We start from the raw sequence: 24,160 nt of genomic DNA, 5'->3' as shown, positions 1-24,160 counted from the left end.
ACAAGAATTTACTGAAGTGGAACTGTGTTTATTTTTATGCATGCATACATTATCCCAAAATGGGTATGGGGATTCGTATTTACCACAACAGAACTCTCAAGGTGACCAAAATTCTACCCATTTCATTCATTTATTCAAATGTTTACGGAGTATCTACCAAACTCCAGGTTGTGGACAGATGCTAAGTGTTAGAAATACAATGATTCAAAAGCCAGTTCCTGCTTCCTCAAAACGTGGCCAGTGGAGATGGCACACAAACCAATAATTACACGGAGATGTCTGAGGTGGACAGAAGAAAACACAAGACTTTAAAATACAACAAAAGAAACTTCATCAATGTGTTCAGAGGGAGAAACACATGACCTGTGACTGTCACTTCACTACTATATGTATTTCATTAAATTCCATTAGCCTTTGTATATCATAATTATTTACACGTGGCTTACAGCTGTCTCAAAGCATGTTTTTGAAAGCACCCCATTAGCACCCAAAAGCAGCCACACACACTACTATTATTTATTACTAGGAACCTGTAGGGCTGCACATTTTGCGAACAGACCAAAACATACAACTGCAAATAAATGTCAGTCTTGCGAAATACATCACCTTCCATGGTTTACAGTTGTTTGATCTATGCCTTCTAAAATGCTTACTGAAACTTTAAATTCATAAAGACAAATTTAACAATGATTGGCTGTTAATGTCATTTTACAAATAAAATCTCATAAATGTAACTGTTTTTATCGCCAAGCACAACAGTTGATAATGATGACTAGGTAATTAAATCATTTGTAATGACTCAGGGAAGAAACTGAAAGAAATAAAGTACGTGCAACCTTTTGAAAAGCTGATTTTACGTAAAATGCAGAAAGAAGAATGAACATTACAATTACTGGGCTCAAACAGCTCCCAGCCCCCAACCTCATCTAAAATCAAAGATATTTTTATATCAGTTGACAAAATGAATCAAAGTCCTCCCAAGTCAAAATATATTCTGGCAGAATCACATGTTGGCTTCATGTAACAAATTATAATTAGGTCCACAAATAAGTAGAGACTAGAGCATGCTTCTCCATCTCTCAAAAGATAATTCTGAAATCAAAACTTCCTTTGAAATGATATTCCTTTTAAAGTACCCCTGAAAGCACCTCTAGCTTTATGAAGTTCAGATTTGGCCATGTTGTAGGGATTCAGATGATGCTGGACTATTACTGCAGGAAATGTGATCACCCACACATGCATGTGTACATATAGGAGTTTGGAGACTTTTATCTTAGATTGCATTTTTAGAAGTGGTATTGAGATTTGTCACATTGCCTAAAATATTTTGCAAGATTCCCTTCTAAGTTACTTCTTAATCATTATAAATGAAGCAAGTCATTTTTCCCTTTCTGGGTAAATTTGATTTTTTAATAGCCAAGATCCACACAGATCCAAATCTGGGGAATTACATATATAATCATGAGAGAGACTTTTTTTGTAAACAAAATCAGGCCATGAGAAAAAAAATACATGATTACAAAGATACTGATTTCCTTATAATGCTTACAGACCAATTTCAAGGCTATTTTAATTTCAAAAAATCATAGTAATATTGGAATAAGCATAGGCTACAGAGGTCATCATCAAAAATTTGGTCTAAAGAACTGATAGTTATTATGCATATTGTAACATACTTTATCTCTTCTACCTTATTTTATGTAAATAAGGTGACAGTAATTAGCAAATTGGCTTATGTGGTATTTTTCTCTAGATCTAGTTTGTTCATTGTCGGAATTATAACTTAAATGCATACCTCTAGTTCCTAAGAAAGTTTCTGGCACAGAGCTGGCACTCAGTGTGGAATGGATAGGTGAATGAATGAGTAAAATAGTGCTTTGTTAGAATTCACATAATACTGTGAACTACAACATACATGAATGTAACCACACTTCTATACTAGTCTGATCTAAACAAATTCTCTAACAGCCCCCAAAATTACTTGAGAAGGCAGTGAATAACAACACCTTCTTGTCTAGAAATCATTCTGGCAAAATACTCTTCAAAAGGTGAAAAAATTTTATTTATTTTTATTTTTTAATATTTTATTTACTTATTATTGTATTATTTAAATAATTCATTTTGGTGTGAGGGGAGGTAATTGGGTTTGCTTATTTTTGCAGGAGGTACTGGGGACCTTGTGCATGCTAAGCATTCACTCTACCACTTGAGCTATACCCTCCCCTCATGGTGAAAATTTTTAAATGATTCATTTAAATATTTATCACCTTTTTCATACAGACAAATTATGACATCAAACCAAGAATCAGTACCCTGGCCAGAGTCCTCAATCTTTATACGGTTATGAGAGCAAATATACTTCCCTCTCACCATCCACTCCCACCAAACACACACCCACCCCACATTCCGGGTTCTTGCACAATGTTATTTTTCACAGAGCAGACTTGGATCTCCAAGGATTGCAGCTAACAAGTTTTCAAAAACTAACCATTAATTTAAGTTTGTAAATCTGGAGGATTATAGTGGATATATCATTTATCTGCAGAAATAGGTATTAAATAATATGTATACAACTTATACACTTAGAGCAGATATGTATGTGTGTGGTATAAACAAGCAAGTTAGATGAAGACAGTTAAGAGGGAAATAAAGTGGAAAAAAAAAAATGTCCCCAGAACAAACTGAAATTTAAATTCCTAAGAATGTGTTACCCGGAAAATCAGTCAATTTTTCTCCTACTGGAAATGTTGTATATTGAGGGAAAAATCCATCAGAGCTCTTACAAAAATCTTTAAATATGCAAAAACTTAGGACCCAAAAATGTCTAGTCAAAGCTCCATGTCTCATCCAGGGTTTACTTGCACATGGTAGGAAATCGAAGGTCATATCTGAGTGGTGTTAACACTATATGTAACCAAAGTCAGTAAGTCTCATCCCAAAGGAAAAAATATCAAATTTGATTCATTTCACCCTGACAAACTGCTTCTAGCAAACAAGATGCATAAAATCTTCTATTTTAGATATAGTCTAATAGACTTTATAAGAGGTGATTATTCAAGGAGTAAAAATACTAGTTGACTCTATATTTTTAAATATGCTAATAACAGCAATGAATGAAAATTTGTTCCAAGAGTTTCTGCTCACCCAAAGCAAAAGGCCTTGCAGAAATTATAAATATGAACATTAGAGGAAATTAAACAATGGCTGTCATTCATGACTACAAAAAGTCCAGACTTCCTTTAACATAGTGTAAGATTCTTTAGAATCCTTAAGTAAGAGAATAGAATCATGGATACATTGAAACTTGATACTCCTTCAAAGGAAGTGTCACATAAGAGCAGTGGGAAAAGATCTAAGAATTCAATTACACCAAGATAAATAAGACTTTCACTATCTAGAGATATCTTTCTTCCAAGACTGCAAATTCCACAGGGAGGTATAAGATCAACAGAAATCATGAGGAAAGAATTGCTCTAATCTTTCCTCAGAGGCTTCCATGAGAGAGATCTCAGTCTTACAAGCACTCAACCTGAAAAAATTGGATGGCAACCTGATTTCAAACCATTTAAACTGCCATCAATCCATAGAAAGCCAAAACTGAAATGGATAGAGAACCATGTTATATGTGTGTCATATCCAGTTTACTGTGGTAGGAACTGACTGTTTAAAAATACACCATGCAGGCTGACCACCAAACTAATTCAGAAAAAGACCCAAATATAATGGAGACATTCCTGAAGATGTTGGGAAAATGCTCACAATTACAGATTGAAGTTCCACTAAACCATCACAGACCACTTGCTATCTTGCCTCAAACAGTCAGAGATTCCAATGGTAGTGAAATACAACAATTTTGGGAAATATATCAAGGTAACAGAACAGCATGAAGCTCTATTTTTAAAATAATCTTTATAATGTAGTGTGGGCTGCTAACATTATATATTTCTAATGAGAATCCAAAGGAACCCTTCACTAGCAATATTTTCAAAGTTAAAGAGCAAATATTTCTGTATTTTTGTCTTAACAAATCTTAGTAGAGACCCAAAGTAGGAAGATAAGATTAACAGATACAAACTACTATACATAAAAGAGATAAGCAACAGGATTTACCGTATAGCACAGGGAACTATATTCGATGTCTTGTAATAACCAATAATTGAAAATAATCTGAAAATCTATATTTCATATATATTCAGCTATATATAATTGAATCACTTTGCTGTATACCTGAAACAATACTGTAAATCAACTCTACCTCAATAAAATATATTTTTTAAACATACACAGAATTCTACTGTGCTCCAAAATCTGGCTCAAGCTACCTTCATCTCTTACCTGTATTATTGAAATAGCCTAGTAGCCTTCAAACGTATTTGCTCACATACTCCTCTAAACATTTTTAAGTTAACAACTAAAAATTTCATCATGCATTTAAATTGTTGCAAAGGATGAATTTTTATTTTGCATATATCTCATGGAATCTAAAGGTCATATTGATTCAATCCTCATCTGCCAGTTAAAAATATGAATAAGCACTCTAATAGGTGGAAATGTTAAATTATTTCTTTTCCTAATTAAACTTGTGTTTCCATTCTGTTACCCACATAGAAGTTTATATTTTGTTGTGTACTTGTGTGTGTATGTATTTAAAATTTACAGTTGTGCTATGTAGCGTGTTAGCCAATAGCTACTGGCCACATGTGACTAGCATGTGAAACATGCATTTGAATGGCTAGTCCAGTGTGAGGTGTTCTATAAGGTAAAATGTATACCAAATTTCAAAAAAGTCTGTATAAAACCAAGTATACACTACACTGTTAATACTTTTTCCATTGATTATTTGATTTTGAAATATTTTGATATATTGGCCTAAAAAGATTAAGACACCTATTTTTAAATTTAAAATTACATTTAAAATACATGGCTCACACAAATAATTCTATTAGAATTACATTTTTGTTGACAGTGCTGGATTAGAATCTTCTATTGATTACTAAAACTCTTCTGTAATAAAAATATATTTATAACTTGAATTTGTTTTTTCATTTTCTAGGTCTATAACATTCTAAATTCTCTGAAAATATATTTTGAATTAAGTTATCTTTCCAATTATTAGTGGAATACAGTTGATGGATATAATACACTTGAAAATCCTTCATAATTATTAAGGGAAAAGTAAACATAAAGTTTTACTGGAACTGTATATCCTAATGCTAGATGGGGGCTTTCCCCCAATTAGTTGGTATATCCATAGATAAGCATTATTATACAATAAATTTTCAACAGCAATTCATTTGATATTTTTTATTTTCATACTGAGACAACCTAATCACATAAATAGGCTGGAATAGAAATTTGTTGTTTTTTTCTTAATGTTACTAAATTATTTGATCTCCATTCAAGTTTTATGACAAAAATCAGTCATAACAGTGGTCTAGCAATAAAATTTTTAACAATCAACTGATAACTTAAATACTTAGTTTTGTTGAACACAAAAGACTCAAACTCCACCTCTTTTTGGTCTATTCATTGGAGTCATTAGATTTCTTATTTATGAAAGTATATTGCAAAAAAAAAAAAGTATTATCAATATCCACCAGATAGCTATTCAGTATACCTGTTACTCCTTCACTTAGAGGCTCCTTGTTCTACCAGGTACAATTAGAAAGGGCAAAGAAAAAATCAAAATATAATTATTTTCTAAATGACTTTGGCCAAATAATTTTTTATATAAGATATTTCTTTTCACAGTCCCGGGGTTCTACATCTGGATCTCAGCATAGATATTTCTTTTATATTTCAAGTATAAAAATATACTTAAAAATATACTCTATACTTAAAGTCATAGAGCTGCAGATTTAGTTAATTCATTTTAAGGAAAATAGGGAGTTAAGAAATTAATTCTCATAATCAAACACAATTAAACATTTTCTGTCAGAAAAGTCCTACTTGATTTTTCTATTTAAACAACTGTTTTAATAAAGATCCATGTGGAAACAATCTTCTCTGAATCCAAATTCAGATAATATGGATTTCTATGATAATTTAAATTTCCATGATATTCAGAGATAAATAGACAGTTTAATGAATGGATAAAGCAGAGACTTGCCATCAATCTGTGACAGGATGAAACAAGCACTTTTTTAACACCTTTATTGTGGTATGATTCCCGTACAGTAAACTACACATATTTCAGATGTACAGTTTGATAAATTCTGATAGATGTATATACCAATGAAACCACCACCACAATCAAGATAGCTAACATTTCCACCACTCCCCAAGAGGCAAGGCACTTTTCTCCATCTCATTTTGGTTTTATTCTCAAGGGAACCCCCCACAGGAATGGTGGTTTTTTTGGCAATGGAAGAGGAGAAGAAATGGTAAAGATGTCAGATGTAAGTATTTGAAATTGTTCCTTCATTTTTTTACTCTAGAAATTTTTATGAAGAAACGCACCATGGTAAAATCTGGAAAGAGTGAGAAAAAAGTCTTTCTTTTGAAAATGAAAGACATCAAATGGGAGATGGGAAAGATGAGTAAGCACAATGCCTTGACCTTAGATTCATTATCAGGCAGCTAAATGTTAGGCAGTTAGTTGATCTGGAAATTCACTGCTTTAAAGACTAATGTCCCTACCAAATTATCAGGCAGCCTCGGAGGTGGCATATTCTAGTTTGAACACCACTCCATTATCCAATCATTGTAGCCCTGCTTCTATCCCTGACTCCTACAACCAGATCTCAGCACAGCACACAGAATGAGTCTTTCAATTGCAAATAAGAAAATCACTCCTCTGCGCAAAACCTTCCAGGATTTCCCAATCTCACACACAGTAAAAACCAACTATCTTGACAGCAGCCTACAAGACTCTTAACAATTTGCCTTTCAACCCTATTACTCCTCTGGCATCCTGTCCTACTAAACACCCTCAGCTCAGTTTGCCAAACCACACTGGCATCTTCACTGGCCTTTAAGTTTTCTCATCAGACTCAAAATAAATTGGAGGAAGATGTTCCCTCTGCTAAAATGCCCTTCCCTTGACCCTCATGACTTGCTACCTCACTTGTATTAGGCTGTTACTCAGATACCTTCTCAGCGAGGCTTTTCCTGGCCACCCTGTTACTCACCCTTCCTGTCCTCTTTTTCCTGCTCTATTTTTTTCCCCAAAGTATCTATGACAATTTGAGTAAATATTTCCTTGTTCACTATTTGTTTTTTCACCCTCCAGAGAAGGTAAGTCTATAAAAACACGATTTTTCTGTTTCACATTCAACTAAAACAATACAAAGTATCCAACAAATATTTGTCAAGTGAAAAATTGTGTGACCCCTTTTGTAAATGAGGCAAATTTCTATGCACATTGGAGAACAGTCTTGTTTTATTTGTTTAGGTTGGTTTGTTAGTATATTATGAAATTCAAGGAGTCATTAAGGCTTGAAATAATGTTCTAATATACAGCATAAGGTGGTTCTGTGGTCTGGACATCAATATTTACACTGAATTCATCTGACTATATGTGACGCACATGTATGGATGTTACTTGGAAAGCAACATAGTATTTGTTCATATTCACTCAGTACTCAGCCCAAGAGCATGCACATTCTTTTCAAATGGCTTCCTCATTTTTACTGAAATTAGTTTTTCTTTGACTCCAAAGCAGTTTCCTGAGATTTATAAGAGATGATTAATGAAAACATTAACTCTACCAATGGCATCATATTAATTGATTCCTTTTCCATATATTTTCATCATATGTCTGGGAAAGAGCTATATGGGTGCTGCCTCTAAAATTAAATAATTTTTCCACATCAAAATGTCCAAAAAGAATGTAGCTGGCGTGTTGATCAATAGTAAATATATACGGTTGACAGCACATTGGAATTGGGTACTCTGAACTGTAGCCAATTGTGGATGTTATCAATTTTGTCCCTAAAAGCATTTACGGCAAGTTTGCCAGCTGTCACTAGCAGACCATAACATTCCCTCTTGTCTTCTGAGTCATTTAAAAATCCCATTGGATTTCTTTTTATTAACAGGTTAATAGATCTATTACATTCTGCTGGAGTACTACTGACTAACTTTGAAAAATTATCCACTTTGCCTCCTGTCACTTGTGTAGCATTTCTTTTCTGATATCAAAGTATCAGAGTCAGAAATGCTATCAGTCTTGAAGACTGTTTAATATAATTTGATTGACATTGAACATACCTCATGAAACGATGAAGCATATATTTACCATATACATAGTTCTCTCTATATATGATATATATGTTCATTCAACAATATTTATAAAGAACTTACTCCACGCTAGTTGCTGTGAAGGAATAAAGACAGATGCACACACATATGTACACAAATACACATACACACACTTCATGATCAAAGGTCTAAGCTAAAAGAACACTAACACCATGAAAAACGTATCAAATAACTTTGGGAGTTAATCAATCCAAATGGAATTCATTGATGAAATTTATGAAAGAAATCAAACCAAAAAGATATTAACAATCTGAAGAATATTTATCCTATAAGCAAATGGTGATACTTGCTTGAGTATCGTCCCAATCAATACTTTTGGAAGAGAATCATAGAATACTAGTTTATCTAAATTACTCCCTGTGTTCATGCCCTAGAGATGGTATCCAGAGAGCCACAGATAAAAACCTAGACAAAGTTAAGGCTAATAATGGTCTCTAACATTCCTTTTATACTCAACATCCACTTAACACAAGATTAACAGGTTTCAAAGAAACATGAAGCCTTATAAGTCATTTAAAAAATAAATAAATAAAAATAAGTATTACTGTATACTTCAAAAGTGGTCTTGGTATTATCAAAAGGGCTACTCCTCTTTCAAGAAAAATAGTGAATCTAGCCTCTTTTATCTTAGAAATTAAGGTCTTTTCTCAACTATTCCCATAAGGGGACAATTCACTCTTACTACAGGATACTCAATGAATTATAGAAATGAATTATGATTTAGAATTAAAGTCCTAATGAAGTCTTCATGAAATAGTAGAATAATCATAGAATTATTGTCAGCTTTTGCCTAGACTTAAATTATGAAAGACGTTCAATAAAAGTTGCTGAGTTTTTTATTCCTCACAAAAGGTAACACATAAGGAATAAATATGCTTTCTAAACACTAGCAACTTTTTAAATGCAGATTTCAAAAATATAATTAATGCCAAAAAGTAGAGAGCTTTTTCAAATAAGAATTTTGTCATTTTTATTTTGAGAAGGGCTTTGAAGTCTTAGCTTTCTTCGAAGCAATGTTTCATGGCAAACCACATCACATATCAATGTGCACTTAGATATTTTGAAGCGTTAGTGCCCCACAGTAGAATTTAGTAGTGTTTGACAGTAGAATGAAATATAATATGTACGTATTTTACATGAAGAAAGTATTTTATGAAATATGTTTTAGATAATTATAAACTATGTTTTAAAGCAAACATGCATTTTGAAAGGTACATTATCACAAGTATTTTCCTCTAACTACAATATTTGAGGAAGAATAACCAATTTACAGTTAATATAGATATACTTGGATAAGGCATATAAAATACTATATTTTAAATATGGTCATATTACGTGAGCATTGTAAGTTTTGAAATTAAATCATGTACAATTATATTAATTTTGCAGGATAAATGATACTGCTTTAATTTTTAGATAATAGATCTTTAATTATAACTTTGAATGAAATATATAATGAAGTTTACACTAGTCAAGCATCAGAGTTTGCAGAATGCATATTCAGCAAAAGTGGGGGAAACTGAGGATAATATAAAGTACCACAGCTTTAGTCACACAACTTTTAAGCAAAAGTAAGTAATTTTTAAGCAAATAATACAAGATGTAGTATTTATTTAAACGCTCCATTTTTACCATTGCAAAGATACTTGACACTGAATTATATGTCCAGGATATATAATGTGCTGATGGAACTAAACATGTTAATTACCATTTTATCTGCATGACCGCAAACTCTCAACTATTTGCAAACGTCTTAGTGATTAGCTGAGTTATATGTAAGTTATCTGCAGTGTTCAGTGGCTCCAGAATATGGAGATCGCTGTCATTGAAAACAGCCAACTTTTCTTCGCAGTCAACTTAGTGAGATAAACAGCAAACTCTTGATCAATGCTTTCTTACTCACCTCCCTCTCCTAGTACCTCTGCAACAAGCGAGTGTAATCAGCGTTAGTCGATTCCCTCAACATGACTGATCCACAAGGCATTCCGACAAATGGCTGACTTCACCTTGAACAAGTCTGTGGCCACTTTGCCCTCTCTGTGCCATCTGGGAAGTAGACACACAAAAGCAAACTTGATTGGTGGATGTCCCAAGTCAAACCTCTTTGCACAGGGTTGAAAGATCCACATTACAGCCGCCTTTCGAAAATGGCTAAATATTTTCTGCATATATATTTCTGTATTTTCTGAAGCTAAAAATATACCCAGAATGTAAAAGCTTTTTGTTAAATAATCCAAATATCAGATAAAATAATCTGTATTAAAAACAAAATTCACACAGGGAACTATATTCAATATCTTGGAGTAACCTATAATGAGAAAGAATATGAAGATGAATATATGTATGTATTTGTCTGACTGAGGCATTATGCTGTACACCGGAAATAATTGACAAATTGTAAACTGCCTATACTTCAATAAATAAATAAATGGACAAAGAAAAAAATTCGGAGAACAACCAGAAACAAAAAAAGTAAACAAAAAGGTCTGTTTTCCTTCTCTTGAAATCTGCTTTGCATGAAGCCCCGCACCTACTCCGTAGAACAGCAGCGTAAGGGGAAGAGAATCAGTCACCAAGGACAGCTGGGTTCTTAGCCAAGGGTATTCTCTAAACTCGATGACTATAGGGATCAGTGGCTATGACTTTCTTAGAAAGTTTTAGGAAGGAGGTATACTCTCCAGTATAAATGTTATTGTGTTAAAATTCTTAAAATGCTCTATATAATTTCTGTTTATTCCCTGTGGTCATTCTTTCCTTTATAAACCTAGTTCCCCTACGGGAAAATTCTTTTCATGGATAATATCCTAACACATAGTCCGTTTAAAACTATAGAGCCAAGAAAGTTTTCTTCTAATGTTAAATAATACCTTACTGCTGAATCCCAGTGCCCTGAAGGCACAAATGGAGCAGCATGGCGTAACTGAGCGAGGGAAGAAAGAGGTACCACTGCTCACAGCATGAGAAACCACCTCTAATCAGAGTTTCTTTAACTGAGTCTGATGCACAGACACAATACATGTATTTACAATCTGAGTTCAAATTAAATTACCTGATTCCAAGGTGGCTTTTTTTCCCCCCTCTCAGGAGTCTGAGTGTCAAAAAAGCACTTTGGCAACTTGAAATATTACTGAACACTGAAAAGAGGACCATTCCTCTCATTTTTCAATTATAATTCTAGGCCACTGCTCTTTATTTTGCAGATGTTCTAGAGAATGGGTTTATCCTCTTAATACACACACAAATAGTGGAGTTCTTTGAAACATCTTTTAAAACTTCCAAATCAGCATCAGTTGTTTAAAAGTGACTGAAAATCTTAAACTGGAATATTAAGGGTTTGTCCCCACAGATTGCCCCAGTGAGAATGGAATTTACTCCTAAACTTAACATAAAAAAATTAAAGCAGAGACTTGATCTACTTTTTTTAAAAAAATATCTTATCTAAACATTCTGGGTCTGAAAGACACTAAGGAAACATACTTGTTCCAGGTGAACCAAGGTTAACTTCTCAAGTCATCTGAGGATACTGAATGAAAAATTTATGACCACAATATACAGTGTTACTGGCCATAAATTTATGACCAGGAAAGTGCACTTTGAGGCTGTAGGTGTTCAGTGCAATCTTCTTTAGTTTCAGGGGAACACAGTGGGCCCTTTAGAATCATATGACAACAGTGACTCAGAAATCATGCCTTTCAGATGGGGATGGTACTGCAACTGAAGTCCTCTGGTTCAATATAAACCCTAAACAATAGCAGCCTTTTCTGGCTTACTGCCTCATTTTAGTAGTTTTATTTCTGTGATCTACCCTCCTTGGTGTCTTCACAACCTGAGTGTATCCAACGCATCTGTTAACCAACTGAATCTGACCATTAGCCAGAGCGTTAAGATCATTTTAAAATCTGAGTTCATTTTCCCTGTCACTATCTCTGGATATCACTCCTTTCATTTTGAATCTTATTCTACTTAACTGAGGCACTCTTAAGTAAAAGGTTAGAGACCAATTCAAGTAACTGAAACTCCAGCTGAATCAGCAGTCCCTGATTCTCTTCTTTCTACCTTTACCATTCATTCCAGCTCTTCTCAGGGCTCTGGTGTAAATTTCTCACCACCATAACTACAGAAATCCAGTAAGGGAAGATTGATTGCCCTATTATTCTGACCAAGGTGGAGATACATCCATTTTCCTCTTGGTTCCATAAAGGAGACAAATTTATAGTTTAGCTAAAAGGATAAACATTTATTTAGTGTCTATTATGTTAGTCATTTTATATACAATATTTCATTAGTGTTCTTAATGAAGCAAGTATCCTATCTGACAGACAAGAAAACTGAGGATTAGAGAGTGAAAGTCAATTTCTGCAACTCAGACTGGCAGGGCCAGAACACAAACTTGAGTACGTGCAACTCTTCCTTCCAATGCAGGAGGAGGCCACGCATGTAAAATCCCAGAAATAGCCAAAACGTCAGGGTTACAGAGCACATATTTCTTATCTTTAATTAATTACTTAATAAAAACCACAAACTGACTTAATTGAATCAGTTTAAGGTCCAACCCGTCCTAGTTTCTTTTTGATGGTGAGTTCTGTCTGTGTGGATACTGGCAAATGGAGACTTGTCAAAACCACTCAAGCTTCTAATCTAAGAAAGATTTTGACTGGCTCACAGCCAAGCCTGGAAGGATCTCCATCTCAGTCCTTTCACTGAGTGCAGACCTCGTGTCTTCCCTTCTGCATCTGTGCCTGCTGTTCTGAGGACTGATGTAGGAAGTTGGACTCACTCACAGCTCTCAGGACCTTGATGATAAGGTCAACAAGGGTCATCTTTCCCAAAAGGCTTACAGCAATGTATCACTCTAATGACCAAAAATCATCATAACAAGGGTTGGATATCTGTGTTGAACTATATTCACTGAACTAGGAGCAGCCATCTGAGGAAGTCCCTACAGTGGGGACAAAGGAAAGTCAGGAAGCTAATGAGTATGGAAACTGGCCTCTGGCCAATCGTCTAAAAGTCAGGAAGGAAAGCAGGCTGACTTAGGGCAGTCTGACAGCAGGTGGCATGGAGCAATCACCAGAATGAATAGAAGAGATTTATTAAGGGTTTAAGAAAGATTAATATGAACAAGACAAAACAGCAGGCTCAGGTGGGTAGAGGGAAGATAGGAGGGTCTTATGGCAAGGTCTCAAGTCTGCTGTAATAAAAGCAGAATCCCGGGTATTCAAAGTGCAGTAAAAAAAAAAAAAAAAAAAAAGTAGGGACTTGGTCACAAAAATCAAGGCAGGCAGGTGCCCTTTTATTATAATCATGGTAAAAAAAATTGTAACATCAACAGCAAGGTTGATTTCTTGCTGAGTTATAGCTCCTTAAATTCTTCCAGACAAAGACTAGAACCAATTCCAGTGCCTGGGGAATCCTAAATGGGAAGATTCAGGCAAAGCCAAGTCCAGCCTCCTGAACTCAATTTCAAAGGCTGTGTATTCTTTTAACTGAGCATTAAGCAAACTTTGTCCATGAAGTACCAAATAGTAAAAATTTTAGGGTTTGAGGGCCATTCGTTGTGGCAACTACTCAAATCTGCCAATGCACCACAAAAGGAGCCACAGATTTTATATAAATAAATGAGCATCACTGTGCTCCCATAAAAATTTATTTTTGGATGTTGAAACTTGAATTTCATATAATTTTCACATGTCAGGGAATATTATTCCTTGTGAGTTTGTTTTTCCCTGAATCACTTATAAAGATAAAAACCATCCTAGTTTACAGGCCATGCCAAAATAGACTGTAATCCAGATTTGGCCTCCAGTCCATAGGTCACCAACCACTGCATTAGATGACATGGTGCTTTAGAGTTTCCTGTGCACAAGTCCTCTCTAGCTCCCTCGTCATTTGTAGAACAGAGAGCAGTGACAATTCTTCAGTTAAATGAATGACCACACCCTTGGTACATAAAGTCCTTCCCAATGTACCTAGATTCCCTCTCAAATTTTTATTAATGGGAGGTGCAGTATAAGTAATGTCTACACCCCCTTTGCATGATTCTTTGATCTTCATTTCAAAATGCTGTATGTAATGTACAGTATCATCAAGAATGGCAGTATCAACATTTATGCAAACACAGAGGTACACAGTCAACTCCAGGTTACTAGGTCTTTCAAACTCTCAAGTTGTTTAATTTATTAAGTTATTCCTCCCCTCTTCTTCCTCGAGAATGATCTTCAATAATGCCTCACGGTCTGAATCTATACACACACAATCATATTTTCCAGGAAATAAAAAATAATTTTCTCTTTACACATGCTCATTTGTTGCTGGCCTTCTCATAAAACAAGCCCAGCATTTGAAGGAAATCACCTTAGTCTGAAGTAAGTTGACGAGTTGATCAAGTCCAGTGAGCAGGTCAATGGTGGGTGGAAAGATGGAGGTGCGGGAACAACTCTTAACAACTGAACCATTGAAATGTTCCACATTTCTCCAAAAATGAAAAGGTTTTAAGTTTTTTTTCATAGTAGGGTGTTTTTTTTTTAATGCATTTTAAAGACTTTCTTTATGAGTACCAAAGTAACATGTTTTTGGCGTGTATAATAATTTTAAATCTCTCCCCTCCATCCTCATACCCTTTTTGGTTCTTCCAAAATAATGCTTGATAGAAGCTTTGGGATTCTGCTTCCTGTAGTTAATGTTTGCTACTGTCATACCTCTCACTGTAATCAAGTATGAAAAGGTTAAAGCACTCATATCATCAGTCCTACCCAGAAACATCCTTTTTCCAACACAAGAGAATTAAAATCTAAATTTGGAAAGTGAAGAGGTAGTAGAGAAAAAAGTAAACCTCTGCAAAAGAGATGCAAAATGAAAGGAAATAGGATTGAAACAAGAAGTGCCCAAAGATAAAAGAACTTTTTTGTTTGAAAATTTTATACGGTTGATGCTTAATTATTCACACTAACGAAGGGCAGGAGACATGAAAATGAATAAACCAAACCATTTATAATTCTATTGAAAGTCCAATAGGAGTTTCCAAAGTCTGAGGGTTTATATCTTCTTTAAAATAATAATCTTACAATAACAAAATGCATGCCTATACATTCTTTCTATTTGTGAACAGCTGGCAAAAAATCTTCTCAAAAACTATAAAGCTACCACTTGACTGCATTCTCAGCAAAACAATAGCTAAAACAAAACTGGGAATGAAGGAAATGTTACGCACAGATTAACAACAATAGCTACCATTTATGAGGCGCTAACCATGTATCAGGCATTCTGCTATTTAAATACAATCTTCATTTAATCCACCCAAAACACTATCATGGAAGTAATATCTTTGGTTTCTATTTTACAGAGGGTTACATGTTTAAGTCTCAATGGGCCTTAAAGGATTTTGAAGTCCTGCTCTGTACTTTTATACAGATGGAGAAACTGGATTCCAGAAGGCGTTCCCTCGCCCTGGGTCTCATCTCATCAAGAAAGTTCTGATTAGTAGAGCCCAGGTCTTTGAGTTCACCTCCTTCCTGGCACAATCTCTCCCCAGAGATCTGCAGAGTGGATTTTGTAATAATCTACGGTTGGGGTGTACATCTTGGCCGTTTGTGCTAGACACCAGAGCCAAGTAAACACTATATTCTTACTTCATTCATCAAATGTTTACTGTGCATTTAACTATGTGTTAAGCATGGTTCTAACAGCTGTCGAGAGAGGCGGGAACAAAATCCTGGCATCCCTCGCATAACCTTCTCCCGGCTAATGTTTTCTGGGTAGGACACCTCTAGGCTTTTGATGGCCAAGCTTCGAAGAAAATATTTATCTTTCAATAGAGTATTTTTAGAATCAATATTTAGGAAACATTTTTTCTAAAACTCAAATACAAGTTTTTCACAAAACATTGTGCCTTAAGAGTCTCAAGTTATATGGTGAAAATAACTGTAAAATATCAAAATCTCATGTCAATATCTTGACAATCATAGTTTCAACACAGGGGATGTGGGCCTGGGGTACCTCTTGCTCTAAAAAGTGAGGTGCTCCTGCATATAAGGCATAGAATTGTTCATTAACAATTAGACTATCTGTCTGGAGCACAGAAGAGGATTTTATATTCTTACACGTTTTATATTCTTACATGATAATTTTTAACTTTCATCTAAATGTTTTAGTTACATGTTGGGAAACTGGTTATGGGTCTTGGGTTGACATATAATGCATCACACATTTCCCTACCACTTGTAATAATGGGAAATGGATTTCCAGTTATCATTTTCACATGTGTTTTCCAGGAATGGATTATGAACATTAAGAGGGAGATGCCTGGCAGAGAGAAATCCCTGCTGTGGTGGGCTTACATTCTAGAAGGAAGAAAGAGACAATTAACATGATGAATGAGTATATTACATGCTATGTTAGATTGTGATAAGTATTAAAAAGAATAATTAATCCGGGATTGGACTGGGGAATATGTGTATGGGTGGCAGGATCTGGGTTAGGGTTCTTAAGAAAGGACTCACTGAGAAAGTGACAACTGAGTAAAATCCTGGGAGAGGTGAGGAAGCCAACTATAGGTGTATGTTAGTGAAGAACATTCCAGACAGAGAAACAAGTATAAAAAATATTCCTGGTGAATTTCAAGAACTTCAGGTTCGAACTTGGCTGGAGGAATATCATCAGGGGACAGAATGAAAGATAATGATTTCGGAGGAGCAGGGATGGGGGGAGGGAGGAAGACATATGAAAATAATGACAGAGGTAACAATGGAAAACAACAGTTCTTTTTCTGGTATTGAACCACTGTCAGTCTCTCAAGGTATTTTCATTTTCTTTCCACCTTACCTAAGATAGCAGCCTTGCACATAAATCTTTCCCCATTTGCTTTCTTAAGAACTGTGTGAATAAGAGCAGTTAATTATGGGAAAGGTCTGTATCACGGTCAGAGTTACAACAGTAACCAAACCCCACTGGTACAAAGTTCCATTTGTGTGCCATTTTATTCCCCATTTCCTCAACATACATCTAGTACAAAATGGCACCCAGAGTATGCCCTCCTCAAGACCAATTTAACATGATACATTGAAACATGTGAACAGGAAGGATTCTGGAATCTCCCTCCCCTAGAATTGTTTAAAATGGAATCTCTCTCCAAGGACAGGAGTCCCACCCCAAAGACAGAAGAGAAGAGGACTTTGATGAGCTCTCACAACACAGTGATTCTATTAATTCTCTCTAAGGGTCACTTGTAGGGGTAAATTATTTAATGATTATAAAGAGATTTTACTTTCTTCACTGAGAAATAATGCGCTACATAAATCATATATGGATTTCTGTCAAGTTGAAATGTTGCTCAAAAGTATATACCTCCAAACCAGGTAGTTTTTTCTTTAAATACTAGAGGGCTGCTGTCATGAAATTTAATTTGATCCTGAAATGCTTAACAAAGACCAAGACATGAGGGAAGCAGAGGTCAGATCCAAACACATGGGCTGGGGGGAAAGAATGATGATACAGTTCTGGCGACAGCTCTGTGCTGACACAGAAGCAGATGAGGAGAAAGATACAAACTTTGAAGGTGAAAAGGAGGCTAAATCAAAGAGGATAGTCTAAAAAAAGTGAAAAGCTTTAAAATAGCATTTCCCAGGGAAGTGGTAGGTTGAATCAACTTTTGTGATGATAGTAGGATGTTTCTTTCTACTTAAGAGCACCTTGGGGTTAAAGAAAGGGGACCACCATTCAAAGAGTTTAAACGAAGGGTAGGAAAAGCAGAAAGCCAATTGGAAACCTAACCCAGAACAGAATTAAACATCATTTAATGTTCCATTAACTTATTACAACAATAAAAGAAAACATAAGAGATAATAGCTCACTGGGAAAGTAATTTTTATGGCATCTTCTCATCATTATATGCATTTTATTATTAACTTGTAGAATCAAGATTTTTTTAAAAACTAGAAGTTGAATATAACGAAGTTATGTAACCTGGTCTTTTTTTTTCCCAAGAGGAAAAATGGAAAACTTCAATATGTGAAATAGATGTAGAGCTAACATTAAAAGAAAAAAATTTAATGAGAAACATGTTTTCCAACTATGAACCGTTTAAGAAGGTGAACAATTTTTGGGGGGTGGGTAGTGGGAAGTCAGTTTCAGTTTGGAACTGGACTAAGATCGCTAATCATCGCTCATTGCTTGGCTGTGATTCTAATGTCTGAGAGTTCTCAATGGGTTCTGACGCTAAGGAAGTTAACAATGGGTACGGAAAGCATCCTGTAGTTAAAAGCGCATTTTTCTGGTGATTGAGAGTAAGAAGAAGAAAATTTCACTTACTGGATTGCTCTGTATCAGGAGCTATCCTTAAAAATAACTTAGGAATATTGTTCCTGTGTTTCAGAACTCTGTAGTCCTAGGAGCTGTGTAAGATAAAGTATCCGGAGAGTTCTTAATCATAAGAATGAGGCCACATAAGGCAGACAGATGAAATTATACTTTCCGTAGAGAAGGAAAATCTTCTCTTACTGATGAAAGAGTTGAGTAAGAAATTATACTTTGCTAAACAGAAAAATAAAGATTCACCCAAGTCGAGTAGACAGGCTAATGGGCAGCACTTCACTGCTTTGGTGAAGGTGTGTAAGAAATAGAAAAGAAATGAAAGGCACAGAAATTGAAATATGAAAGGTGCTTTTACTAAGGCCAGATGGCACTTGTGACTTTTGCTGCAGCAAATAATACTGTAAGGTTGGTTAGAAGAAATGGACAATTTTGATACAATGGAAAATATGATTTCCACAGTCATTCTGACTACCGCCGGTCCCAGTGTCCTCTTTCCTGAGCTGTGAAGGCTTTAGCCACTGACTCCTAAGGCTGCCCTCTTGTGTCTTAGCACTGGGACCAACTTTAAGAGTTTGGCATGACAGGCAATTCTTTGGGTCCAACCTTACAAAAGAAGTGACATTTTTATTAAAATATATGAAGAAAATATCAGAAGAAAACACATTCAAATCAGAATGTTACTCAGGCTAAAGTATGAAGTAGATGCTCACAGAATCAAGAACTCTTACCTCTGAGAACTATTTCAGAGGTGAGAGAGCTTAACCCTCTTATTTTCTTCTAGATTTATAAATAAGGAAACTGAGGTGCTAAAAATATTCAAGCATCCTGGACATTAAACAATAAATAAGCAATCAAGAAGGATTTGCCCACATTTTGCTTAGCTTATGGCAGGGTCAGAAAATAAAACTTAGCTCTCTTCCTCTCAACAGGTTTTCCATCCCTACCACACGTATGCCCCTTGCCCCCAGAGCCCATGTGTCTTGGACATGAATCTATTCTTGGCGCACCATTAATTAAACCTATGATTTAGGCCAAAGCAATTGTTCCCCTTACCTCAGAAGTGTGTTTTATTAAAAATTAAGGAATGTATCCTCCAGTTTAAAGCATCCATCCTCACTGTTAGTACAGCTAACTGGCAGCCAGTACTACCTGAGCAAGGAATGAGTATTGGTATTGCTTAAAAACAGTTAATAAGCAATAGGTTATTCTCCTCCTATAAATCTCAGACTTGCCATATGATAGCTCAGAACCCGTTATTTGAAGCTTCTAAAAAAAAAAAGTAACTATTGTCTTCATCTTTTTCTGAAATAGATGCAGGAAAACTTGGTCTACGTAATGTGTATTTAGTCTACCCATAAGGCGATTGCAATCAGTTCTCACAAGGCTCAGCAGAGGAGCCGGCTCCAGATAACTGATGGGGCAGATCCACAGCCGACTTCGCAACTAAAGCTCTTCTTATGCGAATTAGTATAGAAGATTTATTTTGGGGTATACCTCTGGGGTTTTCCCCTTACCTCAAAAGAGAGCCAATTGACTAAGAAACGGGAGAATTTTTTTATTATCAATGACTTGTTGATATTATCATCCCAATCTTGGCCATCTATAAGCCATTAAAATTAACTTGTTAGAAATTATTTGTGCTTCTTGACATCATACTAAAAACTATGAGGTAAACATCAGGAGAGTCTGATATTTTTGTTACTTTTCAATTAACTCTAATATCCACATAGATCATTTTTAAATTAAAGACTACTTAATTATTTCACATGAATAGCATTCTACTTTTCTCCTTGACAAAAAACCTTATTATTGTCTCCCTTTGCATTGTGCACTTTCTCTATTATCCTTTATTTTATGGATTTCTCCCCCCAGCTTCAACTATATTTTTATATTTTTGTGTTGTATTTTTATTAAATATTATAGAAAATCAGTTTGTGTCCTATGAAGTTTAATCTAAATTAACTATGAAATTCACATTGATTTTTCTCTTTAAATTTATAAGATGGCAGACAAAACTATTCCTACATATAACTATGGGTACATATATATAATTAAAACTTGCAGTAAACTCAGTCACTTTAAAGAAACTTCTGGTAGTCATAATTGCTTGTATCTAATATGTTGGCTCATTTTCCTCTAATTAGAAACACTGGGAAAATCCTTAGAGGGGAATTACTATGGATGGCAAGAAGTGATTTTGCTTTGGTTATCCAGGTTTTGTCTTCTCAATTAATTATAACCATGCTGGGGAAAATATGACTCCTGAAGCAATTAATACACCCTTTGGACAAGGAGAGTAAAAAAATCAGCAAAATTATGGGGACTGAGTGACCTAACACAGAGAGGAACTACTTATTAGTCATTGTTCTGAAAACAGAATGCAATAAGGTGAGAGGAAATAGTTCTGATTTATAGACAGTTACAGAACGAAGTGTTACATACCACCAAAAGGTGTTTTAAATAGTATATCAGAAAAATTTTTTTTTAATAACAGAAGGCTGTTGAGGAAGAGAAAATAAGGGGCTTACAGTTTCTGTCTGTACCCAAAGAAAAACATAACTCTTGCATTTTAGGCCATTTTAATTGCAGATAAAGGTCAAAAGGTCAAGTGTTCTAGGTCCTAATCTCGACCCCATGACTTAATAGCTGTGTAACTTTGAGAAAGTTATTGAACCATCTTTCCTCAGTTTCTTCATCTGTAAGATGAGGATAACATTACTGCCTGCCTTTAAGGGTGGTTGTGAGGATTAAGTGAGATAATCTATGGTAAGCATTTGTAATAGTGCCTGGCTGATAAGTGCCAAAGGAAAGCATTCACTACATTTAGTGTGATTATACTTTCTGGGAAATTCCAATATGATTCAACTCGTGTCTTGCTCCCTCCTCCCCATCACCCACTCTGTTTCATTCACCAAGGTCTTCTCTCTGCCCTCAGATGGACTTTACTCTTCTGTCTCCTAGAGCTGCCATGACAAAGTGCCACAAACTGGGGGGCTTAACACAACAGAAATGTGTTGTCTCAGAGTTCTGGGGACGAGAAGTCTGAAATAAGGTATCAGCAGGGTTGGTTCCTTCTGAGGACCTGAGGGAGAATCTGCCCCAGGCCTCCCTCCCAGCTTCTGATACTTGCTGTAATACCCAGCATCTTTGGATTGTTGGTACAGTACTCCAATCTCTGCCTCCGTCATGACATGGCATTCTCCCATTTGTGTTTGTGTCCAAATTTCCATCTTCCTACATGGACACTAGTAACTGGATTATGACCCACCCTAATCCAGTAGAACCTTATTTTAGCTTGATTACATTTGCAAAGATCCTATTTCCAAATAAGTTGACATGCACAGGTACCAATGGTTAGGACTCAAATGTATCTTTGGGGAAGGCAACTCAACACACAACACTAGGTTTTTGCTCAAATTCCCATGCTTGAAATTCTCTCCTCTCTTCTGCATTTTGTATTTCTGTTCTTCCCATCCTTCATAGCTGACTTAGTTTTTAAAGCATCCCCGACTGCAGTTCCAGTTATCTCTCTGTTGCCATGCAGTTGAGCACTTAATGTTTCTGGTGTCTGGGTTCTGTCTGCCAGGCTCCACTCTGAGCTATTAAACAGCAAGTGAATTGTAGGGCACTCCCCATTCCCCTGGGTACCAGCACTCCTCTGGGCAGAGAGAGGACTTTGTATAAAGATTATCGATGGGTTTATTACTTTGGTAATAAATGTACCTATGTGAGTTGTTCACCTCTCTTTATAAAATAATTTGGGGGATGAAGGAACAACATATTCAAGTTGCATCTTATTTATGATGTGTATTAGACCAGGGAAATTAGCTTGAGAGCACTTTCATAACCCATTTTAATAAAATGCATATAGTCTTTGGTCCTTGTTCCAAAGCAACTTGAAATCTAGTTGGGAAAAATAGATCAAACAATTAGAGGGAAAGAAAGCTTTACATCTTCTGGCATTATATACTGATAAACTAAATTTATGAATTCTGACACTGAAATTAACTAGAAAGTAAAGCAACATATGATAAGGAGCCAATTATGAGAGACAAACTACAAGGACAAAATAGAAAAGAAATCAAAGTTTTAAACATAAAATTGCTTTTAGACACCTTGCAGATGGGGGAGGTGTCATTTCCTTTTGTTTCGGTTAATACACACAAAACATGTTTGACTTGGCAACTAGAATAATGCCTTACCGTTTAAGGTGTTTGTAGTCTGGGTCTAATCCATTCACAGAATAAAGAGCAGAAAGCTCTTTGCTTACATAAATGTCACGTAACATCACAGACCCTGCGAAAAACTTGAACGCAAAGTAGTTCCTCTTCTCTCCGGCTACAGCAGAGCCTGAAATCTTCGGACCAGAAGAAACTTCCCAACTGTTACCTCTCAGGGTTGTTATGATAAAGAATTTCAGCTCGTGTATTACAGCTGAAAGATGTCTGTCAAACGTTCATACTCATTGCTCCTAGTTCTGCTGGACCACACAAGACCAAATTTAATCCCTCTCCCATGGGACAGCCCGTCAAAGAGCTGAAAGCGGTGATCAGCCTCACAGCGTTTTCCCTCTTTCTCTAACTTATGCTGTGTGGATGTTATCAGGACTCTGCCTCCAGATCACACTCACCCGTGTGTGCCCCACCCTGTCTATTACCCCAGTAAAGGGTGATGCCCGGAGCTGAATAAAACTTCCAGGTGTCCACTGGTGGCCATAACATACTTATAGTAATAAGACCCCAGAAACATCTCTTGTCTCTTTGCTGACCGCCTCCCCTCCCGAACCCCAGTGTAAGCCCAGGTCCTCACTGGAGAGAAATTACTCTGACGGCTTCCTTACTGAACCACTTACCACTGTGATCCTCATGCTTTTCTACTTCCTTCAAAATAAAATTTTGATATAGGATAGTAGCATTTCCATAATTTGAAGATTTCTGGGGGCCCTCTATTTCCAGCATGAACACTAATGAAATTCAATTCCCTAGGAAGATGTGAGAGTCACAACCAGTATCAATGTGGCATCGTTTCCTATTGTCTTCCTCCCTACTTGTTAAGGGGCATATAGTGTCCCCCCTAAATTCATATGCTGAAGTCCTGACCTCAGACTGTGACCTTTTTTGGAAATAAGGTTGCAGTACCTGTAATTAGTTAAGATGAGGCCATTAATGCTGGGCCCTAATCCAGCATGACTGGTGTTCTTACAAACGGGGGAAATACAGACACAGGGACGTACAGGGAGAATGCCATGGGGAGACGAAGGTGGTCACCTAAAAGCCAATGGGAGAGACCTGTAACAGATCCCTCCCTCACAGCTCTCGAAAGGAACCAGCCCACTGATGCCTTGATTTCAGACTTCTAGCCTCAAGAACTGTGCGACAATAAACTTCTTTGGTTCCAGCCATCTAGTTTATGGTACTCTGTTACAGCAGCCCCGGCAGACGAATGCATCACTTCTTACCCACCTGCCTCAAAAAGAGGCCTAAGTTCCAATGAACGAAGATGTGAAGAAACATTCACCCATTAGCTTTCGAGATCTAAGAGACAGTCCCCCAAATTAGTTTAAAACAACCTCATGATTCTGCCGACTGGC

At 36.0% G+C, this 24,160-nt stretch overlaps 1 long non-coding RNA gene across 3 annotated transcripts in view; it reads right to left on the bottom strand.

The window, feature by feature from the left end:
• The window catches only part of LOC116154360 (uncharacterized), a 676,189-nt gene that overhangs the window by 395,748 nt on the left and 256,281 nt on the right, over positions 1-24,160 (bottom strand). For all 3 annotated transcript variants that reach the window (XR_010381289.1, XR_010381288.1, XR_004138228.2), the window contains exon 3: positions 10,166-10,308. This is a non-coding gene — a long non-coding RNA (uncharacterized LOC116154360). The remainder of the gene's footprint in view (positions 1-10,165; positions 10,309-24,160) is intronic.

The sequence above is a fragment of the Camelus dromedarius genome, chromosome 6, assembly GCF_036321535.1.
Source record: "Camelus dromedarius isolate mCamDro1 chromosome 6, mCamDro1.pat, whole genome shotgun sequence".
Taxonomy (NCBI): Eukaryota; Metazoa; Chordata; class Mammalia; order Artiodactyla; family Camelidae; genus Camelus; species Camelus dromedarius.
This window is presented reverse-complemented; position numbering and strand designations above follow the sequence as displayed.